This window comes from Pinus tabuliformis, chromosome 3_1 (genome assembly GCF_031772625.1).
Source record: "Pinus tabuliformis cultivar Carrire ecotype Pingquan chromosome 3_1, CPIR1, whole genome shotgun sequence".
NCBI lineage: Eukaryota > Viridiplantae > Streptophyta > Pinopsida > Pinales > Pinaceae > Pinus > Pinus tabuliformis.
Window position 1 is genome coordinate 608,331,045 of NC_142301.1, and position 8,794 is coordinate 608,339,838.

Below are 8,794 nucleotides of genomic sequence, written 5' to 3' on the forward strand. Positions count from 1 at the left end.
GGGAGGCGGGCCGAGTAGAGGGGGGATGAAGGGCGAGGTGAGGGGGAGGGGTGAGGGGGAACGAGGGGTGAGGAGGGGGGGCCGGGTAGAGGGGGGGAAGGGGCGTGAGGTGAGGGGGGGCGGATGAGGGGTGAGGTGAGCAGGGGGATGAGTGAGGGGGAATGAGGGGTGAGGGGGGAGGGCTGTCGGGTAGAGGGGGGGAAGGGGAGTGAGGGGGATGAGGGGTGAGGTGAGGGGAGGGGATGAGGGGTGACGGGGGGGTTAGAGTGAGGGGGAACGAGGGGTGGGGGGTCGGGGGCGGGTAGAGGGGGGCAAAGGGGAGTGAGAGGGATGAGGCGAGGGATGAGGGGTGAGGGGGGGGGTAGAGTGAGGGGGAACAAGGGGTGGGGGTGAGCGCGGGTAGTGGGGGGGAAAGGGGAGTGAGGAGGAGGGGTAGGAAGGGGGGGATGAAGGGTGAGGTGAGAGGAAGGGAGGAGGGGGGGATGAGGGATGGGTCCGGGAGGAGTGAGGTAGGGGGGTCGAGTAGGGGGGATGAGGTAGGGGAGAGGGGGGGTTAAGGGCTAGAGGGAAGGGGGGGTAAGGGTAGGATGGGTTGGCCGTCCGATTGCAGGGAGGGGTGGTTCATTTGGGGGCGAGGGGGGTAGGGGGAATAGGTGGAAGGTGGGTAAGGGTGGGTTGGGGTGGCCGTCCGATTGCGGGGTGGGGTGGCTCGGTTGGGGGGGAAGGGGGTAGGCTATTGGGGGTTGGGGAGAGGGGGAAGGGGGTGAAGTGGCATGGGGGTTGTGGGCCGGTAGGGGGGCTAGGGGGTGGAGGGGGGCGTGGAGGGGAAGTGGTTGGGGGGTGGGGTGGCGTGGGGGTAGGGGGGAGGTGTGGAAGGGGGGTAAGGGTGCGGTTGGATGGCCGTCCGATTGTGGGGTGGGGTGGCGTGGGTCGGTTGAGGGGGAAGAGGGGTAGGGGGGCGTGCGGGGTAAGGGGTGGGGAAATCGCTCGCCACTCCGTGGATGGACGGGGTGGTGTCAGTGGGCTTCTGCCATTTCTTAGTGTTAATATTTTTTTAATTTCAATTATTTGATTATACAAATTAAAAATTTAGGATATATTTTCGTTGTGGATTTAAGTTAATATGTTTTCGTTGTTTACTAATTTATGTGTTTCTATTTTTCAGGAAAATGGCATCAAAGAAGATTTCTGTGAATATGTTTGGACCAAAGACACTTAAAGGTGCATCTTCAAAAAACATTGGTGAACGAACTCCACCTGAGCTCATGGCTACAAATCTTTCAAGTGCCTCAAATGATAAGAAGATGATTTCAGACTGGAAGAATTCAAAAGAGGTGAAATTCCCATCAAGAATCTGGTATGTGAAAGAAAGAGAAAGCCAAAATGTGAACATATATCTATATATTGATATACCGAATGAAAATGGAATTTTTGAGCTGATGGGAAGATTCATAGATATGTGTTCGGTAACGGACACTGAAGTTGTTTACATACTTACAAAAGCTCCCAAGTCACACGAAAGGATTAAATATCAACTAACATATTCATTGTATGACACGAGAGAGGTATCTACAAAGTTGTGTAAACAAATTGTAAATGAGATGAAACAAAACATCATAAGTATTGTTATTTATATTTGTAATTTGTTTTCTTGAAAGTGTCTTGCTATATTTTTTTAATTTTGTTTTTATTGACATATGATATTTTGTTTGGTAGAATTTTGTTGAAATTTGTTCAATTAGGTTGGGAAGCATTCATTTCATAGAGCATGATATCATGAAAGTTGTCAGCAGTTTTTACTCAGTGTCAGAAGAAGATATGGAAAATAAGCAAAATGTAGTAATTGATGATGCTACAAAACTACATCCAAAGGATCAGAAAAAAAGGCCTCTAGTGGATAAATCTAGCAAGGGTAAACAAATTACTTTTGAGGGCAATGAAGTTGAAACTGACAGTGAAGCATATGTTGTCGTTATTGAAGATGACATTGGAACTGAGAAAAGTCGTAAAAGACCAAAAGTAACAACGCCCAAAAATAAATCTGTTGACAATGTTATGACGAAGAAAAGTAAAGTTGAAGATTTTGAAGTAGTCATTACCAGTGGTCAGGAACCTAGTGAAACTTCAAAAGAAAGCAGAGAAATTATTACACCAAGAGCTGATTTAGAGGATGGCATTATCAAAACAAAACAAAATGCCATTCGACAGAATTTGACAAAGAAAAACTTAATTGATGGTGGTCGTACATTTCAACGTAATGTCAGACAAACCTATAAGGCAAGTGAAGGACAATGTCAATATCAAGTCAGAAAGCCACACCATCTGCATGTTCACAACTTGAAGGCATTGATGAGGTATAACCCATATGCTCATGTGGTTAATTATGTGCTTCTTGTTGATCCAGTTCAAGTTCCCAACAAAGAAGCATTTGATAAGTCAAAATGTTTTGAATACAATTATTATGTTCTTAGGGGGAACCATTCTGTAGAAGCTCAAAGACAATTGATGGAGGAATATCCCAATAACCCACGTTTTGAAACAATGAAATGTATCATTTATGTTGGTTTATCGGATACAAAAGCAAAGTTAGTGGCATGGGATCATAATTCAGATAATGAATATAGGATGTCTACGACTTTCATCCAAAGGGTTAGATTTATTCATAGTGAATTTCAAGAAAAATGTGGTGGGGATAGGATAAATGTTACTACAGATTCCAAAGAGAATGTTGTATGGAAATAGGCTATCAAATTGAAGAGAAACCCAATTCAAAAGGTGGAAAACGCAACCTTCCTAGTGATATATTTAGAGGTGTTGATAACATTTTCCAATTGGCATTTAGAACTGGAGACGTTTGGAACTTGATTGATGAGATTTTTAGCATGTGGGAAAACATTGGCATTAAAAACTAGAAGGTTAAAAAGTCTAAGCTATTGATATGTGGTGGCAGTAAATTAGGTCCTGACTTGAAGCAGCTTCCAGAAGATATGACTATCACACCTTGGAGAGTAATGCAAGGAGTGAAAGATGAAAAAATTGTCAAAACAATATTATCTCGTGTGAAGTCAGGGGAATTATCATTGGAGGAAATGTCCGAAGAATTTCAAAAGTAATTTTGTTGAATTATTTTTATTTATTTCTAGATTATAATTTTCTTTTAAATAAAACATGTTGTTCTTGCTAGTATTTGTTATACATATCATTATATTGACTTTTTGTTACTTTATCTATGTAGTCACAAAGTTTACATGAAAATTCAAAAACAAATGGTTAGATTGTTGAATGAAGATATTTGGATCTTCCTCTTTCTCCTCTTTTTAGATCTCTTATTACAAGAGGGAGGAGGAAGAGGAATCCCAGATTTCTCTTTGAAAGAAGATGAACAATTAACACCCATTTTTTTCCCTTGAAATAAAGCATTCATCTGAGAAGCTTCAAGAACATTAGGAATATTCAGAGTGGACCACAACGAAACTGGTAGTCTAACATTCAATCCAGGAATATTCAAAGTGGCCATCAAGGGGGTACCAATGTTCCCAAAGAAAGGAAAAGCATACAGATCCCTTTTGGAAGGGTACCTTGGTTGGTCTCTATAGGAATATTAGCCATACTAAACTTATTCACAGATCCTTCCCTTGCGGGAATTCACAAAAGACTTTCCAAGGAAGAGAGATGCACAATCAAAACCTTTGCCCTTAAGGAGGCAACTCTACCACTTTCAAAAAAAGATCAAAAGCATTTCAAGATCGGTGGAGTGGTAGGTCAGTCACTCAAAATATAAAGTCCAAAAGTGACAAGACAAATCCACCTAAAGACAACTAGATACAAAGAGCAAAGATCACTTGACTATAAAGTCCCAAAATATGCAACCAATCAAGCAACTTCCAAGTATTTCCACTCCAGGTGTTGAGAACTGGACACAAAAATACAAGAAAGCGAAGTAAGGGACCTTCCGAAGATAGTTTGGGATAATAATGGCTCGGGCCTACCAGTGAAGGTAACAAAAACAGTTACATTGACCTCTAGACAAAAGTATTTGCCGATGCAACGTCGAGAAGTACTAATGAATGTGATGCAACGTCTGCCTCAGGTGCCACAGGATTCCCCTTCACAACCACCTATGTGATCCTTAGGAAAGGCAACTACGGGCACCAACTCGTATCAAAAGCTGGGCAGAACAGTCGTGAGGCGGGATCCAACAAGTAGGAGAGGGGGTATCTCTCTTCCTTGTCTTCACTCTCCCTCATGCTTAACTCCTAGTCATGGAGCTTTCTTGGTCTTTCTAACGATATTGGATTTCACTCGTTATTCAACTTCTAAGTTTTATAATTTGAGCGGCCTTGGAGAGTTAACTCTCTACTCACCTGTTCCAAGGCCCTAATGAACCTAAACTTGTTGGTGCTTGTTAATGACAAAAATAAAATATCTAATTCATTTTATTAAAGCGCTTGATTTTATAGGGTTGTTATTTAAGTCATGGGTAAAAATGAGAGTGAAACTAAAGATGTTTTGACGCAACAGAAACCAATAGAAACTTAGCTACATGAAAATGTAGTTATTTTCTTCAATGTAAAGGGATTTCTATAGAGTTCTACGAATAAACTTGTACAAGCAAATTTTTCTTTTTCTAGAAAACACACTCCACACACACAAAAGCTAACAAAAAGACTAAAATGTTTGCTATGAAAACTATAATGACGGTGCATGGATGCTCATACAAGAAGCAAATGTGTTGTCTTATAAGATCAATAAGCCAACTTGACAATAAAGAGGGAAAAAAAATTTAAAACAATTCTCCCTCCAAAGCAAGCAAACCAAATTGCAAAAGATCCCAATTGCTCAACAACAACAAAACAAATGAAACCGAAAACCAAAAGCGTGGAAAAAGAAAAGCAAAGTTTTTGTGTTTTTCTTTTAAGGAAACGAAAGCAACTTTTGAGGTCACAAAAAAACTACCAAATTCGAAAGATCAAGAAATAAGCACAAGGAATCCTTCAATCTTGCAAGTTATAAAACTCATTAATAAATGAAACTTGAAACAAGAAAGACCACAAAATTGCACAAACTGATCCGAGAAATAGCAAAAGGTTTTGGCAAATTGACAAAATGTTAAGAAAGAAATACTTTCAAACTTGCCAAAAAGACTCTAAAAAAAGCACGAAAAGAAACAAGGCCATGAAACAATGAAAAGAAAAGCAAGGGAACTTGAAATCTGGGCTGAAAATGAAATCAAAATCAATTTCTTGTTCTGGAAAACCAGAACATCCAAGAACTCCAAAACGAAGCCTTGAACCCAAGACACAAACTACAAACTTGTTTAAGAAGCAATCCTAGGCCAACCAAGACTTTTCGGTGAGAAGGAGATTTTGAAAAAGAAAGTTTGCAGGAAAACTGAGTTCTCCAAATAGCAGATGACCATACAAAAACATAAATCACCAGGCAATACCCCTAACTGGGCAAAAATATTTGAAAAAACAATTCAAAAAATTGCATACGTGACTGTGTATACAAGAAACTCGCGTATACATGAGTCCAATTGAATAAACCTGCGTGTATACATGACTATAACCCAGGAAAACAACATATACAAAGCTCAACTAGGAAAAAACAAAAATCAAAGTCTGATGAAGAAGATCAGGCTTGATGCCTGGGACACTAATGGATCAAACAACACTGTAAAAGCAACCAATCAAGAAATTGAACCCTGATTGAGAACAAACAACCCAAACCAAGAATAATAAGAATGTTATCCCCAGTGGATTTTCCAATTCTGTTGCGGGTGAGAACACCCAAGGGTCTTGTGTTGAGAACCCCAACAAAGCAGAGGGAAAACGACAAAAAGAAATGCTCAGGCAATCGACCTAAATGCTTATTCTATTGAACTGTGCAAGAGTGTCCTTACCTGGAAGTCCTACGTTTGAGTAGATCCTGCAGGGTGCAAACCCTCAACTTCTCTTGATGTCTTCAAAACCTGAAAATTATTCAAATGCAACATATACAATAGTAGAAACATAAGGCATGTTCATGATATTAACTTTAAATCATATAAATGAATGAACAATTACACATCAATGTAAGATTCATAAATGAATTTAATATCGGAAACAGAACATCATTCCTTTATTGAAGTTAGCTACAAGTAAAGTGGAGAAATACGACCTGAGTCCTTCTCCAGTTTCATGCAGAACCGTCCTCCGGATCCGTCCTTTCTCGGCCTCAACAATCTTCCTACATCACCGATAGAAGGATATCTCAAGAAAGATGAAGGATATGTCCAACAAGGAAACAAGGGTTTCTTGAAGCTTTGGGGAGTGTAGGAGGCACAGGGATTTCGTCAAACTCGATCAAGCATAATATCACTATAGTATCAATATCTCATATCTTCTCCCTTAAGGCCTTCCCATGTAGGTTTATTTATACATCTCCAAATTAGTTTTTTTCAGTTGGGAAACGGTTGGGCCACGGGAAATAGGAGGTGAGTAACAGGTAAAACATGTGAACTCCACTCGAAATTAAGGAAATTTAAATTTTTTAAGTTTTTTAACATATTTACGTGGGTTGTGTATATGTTGGCCCACATGTACACACTTTTATCACAGGGAAAAGTAGCGTATAAGGAATAAAACACTATTTTTTAAATTTTGGACCAAGTCTGGAAGAAAGGGTTGCCCTAGACCATAATCAGAGCATCAGATCTACCAAGAGTGGAAAATGGTGTTGTAACACAATGATCATAAAATAAATGAGAATACTTGAAGTTGGAAGGTTCATGAGTTTGTGCATGAAGGTACCTTCGTTGTCTGGCTAATTGATTCATTCTCTGCTGGTGTGGTTCCTTGGGGTAGATGGAGTTATTATTTCAGTGATGGGATCCTCTATGGCTTGCTCCCTTTTTGTCTTCATTGGTTCTTTCTTGATACATCTTTGCATAGCTCTGAGGTTCCTCAAATCCTGCTTACCTAAAGTTCATCATTCCCATAGAGGATTCCTGTGGTCTGGAGTATCCTAGGCCTATTCTTTTTCCTGAAGACCTTTGAATACTTAGAATCTGATCTAGCTTTCTTGTTCCTTATAAAAAAAATCATTTCTGCCTTTCTTAGTCTTCATTTTTTCAAGATCCGTTCTCAGAGAGATGACCTTTGCCTCTAGAATCTAACAAATTTTTCCCATTCATGGATCAAATATTGATTAACTTGTTCCTTTCATTTAGCTTATTATAATTTGACTTTCAACGACATAAATTCATCTTTGCATGTTTTTGAGATTGTTTCCTTCTTTACCTTGAAGAAATCTTGTTTTAAATGGTTTTTCTCTTCTTCTAGTTTCTCACATGTTCCTTGTTTTTCTTCTAGTAGAAAGGCTAAACTATCTTTTTTTAATGGCTTCTTCAAGTTTTTCTTTTTGATTAAAAAAATCCTCATTTTTGGAGTTGTACATACCTTCTTCAGCACATTGTAGTTATTCTTTTAGCTGCTTGTTATTTCTCCTTGCCTTATTTAACTCATCAAGAGCACTGATGAGTTCCCCTTCAAAGTCCACTCCTACTTCTTCTTCTTCCTCTTCAGAGTCAGTAATATTTTGTTTCTTGGAGTTTGCTCCAAATGCCATAAGTAAATACTTATCTGAATCATCTTCTGAAGAGTTTTCACTATCTAACTCTGGTGTTGAACTATCCTCTTTGGAGTAGAGCCCCTTTTTCTTATATAACTTCTTCTTCTAATGTTTCTGAGATTTGTTTCTAAATTTCTAATCATCTTCCTTTTCTATCCTTTCTTTGTAAGGGCACTTGGACAAAAAATGTCTAACTCTCCCACAGTCAAAGCATTTAAAGGGAAACTTCCCTTTATATTTTCCTGAGCCACACTTCAGTTTCCTAGCAAATTGAGCCAGCTCCTTATTAGATTCACAGTTGGAGTAATCTTGATGATATTTGTGCTCCTTGGCCTTCTTGGAAACTTTGAACATTGCCTCCTTGGGTTAGAACTTCTCTCTTCCTACTCTCATCTCATAGGCTATGAGAGTACCAAGCAATTGATCCATCTTGAGATTCTTTAAATCAACCATTTCTTCAATAGCAGAGACTTTGACATTAAATCTCATGGGTAGAGATCTTAAGACCTTTTGAACAATCATATCTTCCTTGACTTCTTCACCAAGTCCTCTAATCATATTGGTTACTTTATCAACTATGAGGAAGTATTATGTAATGCTTTCTTCTTCACTCATTTTTAAGATTTCAAACCTCATTCAGAAGGTTTAAAGTTTGGCATGCTTGACTTTGTCATCTCCTTCATGACTCTGATTGAGCTTCACCCACACTTCTTTGGTAGAATTACAATCCATAACCTTTATGAGTTCAGATTGACTAAGGCCAAAGAGTGGAATTATTGGCTTTCATGTTATTTACATACAATTTTTTACCATCTGCATCAATGGGAGGGACATCAGGGACATCATAATCTACTATTATAGATCTCCAAACATCTACTCTAAGAGACATAAGATAGGGTTCCATCATAACTTTCCAGAAGACATAGTTTGTCTCATAAAAGAGTGGTATCTTGCTTGAGTAAGCATCTTGACTCTCTTGGCTAGACATAATTTCTTATGGATCTACCTTATAGTGGTTAGACTATTACTAAAGGAACTTGGATTTGATACCAATTGTTGAAATAAGGAATTATTGAGAGGGGGGGTGAATTAGTAATAGTGAAGTTATTTCAAATTTTAAGTATAAGTCATTAACTCTTTTCACTATGGCCAGTTACTTGTGAGAGATTTCATACACAATACA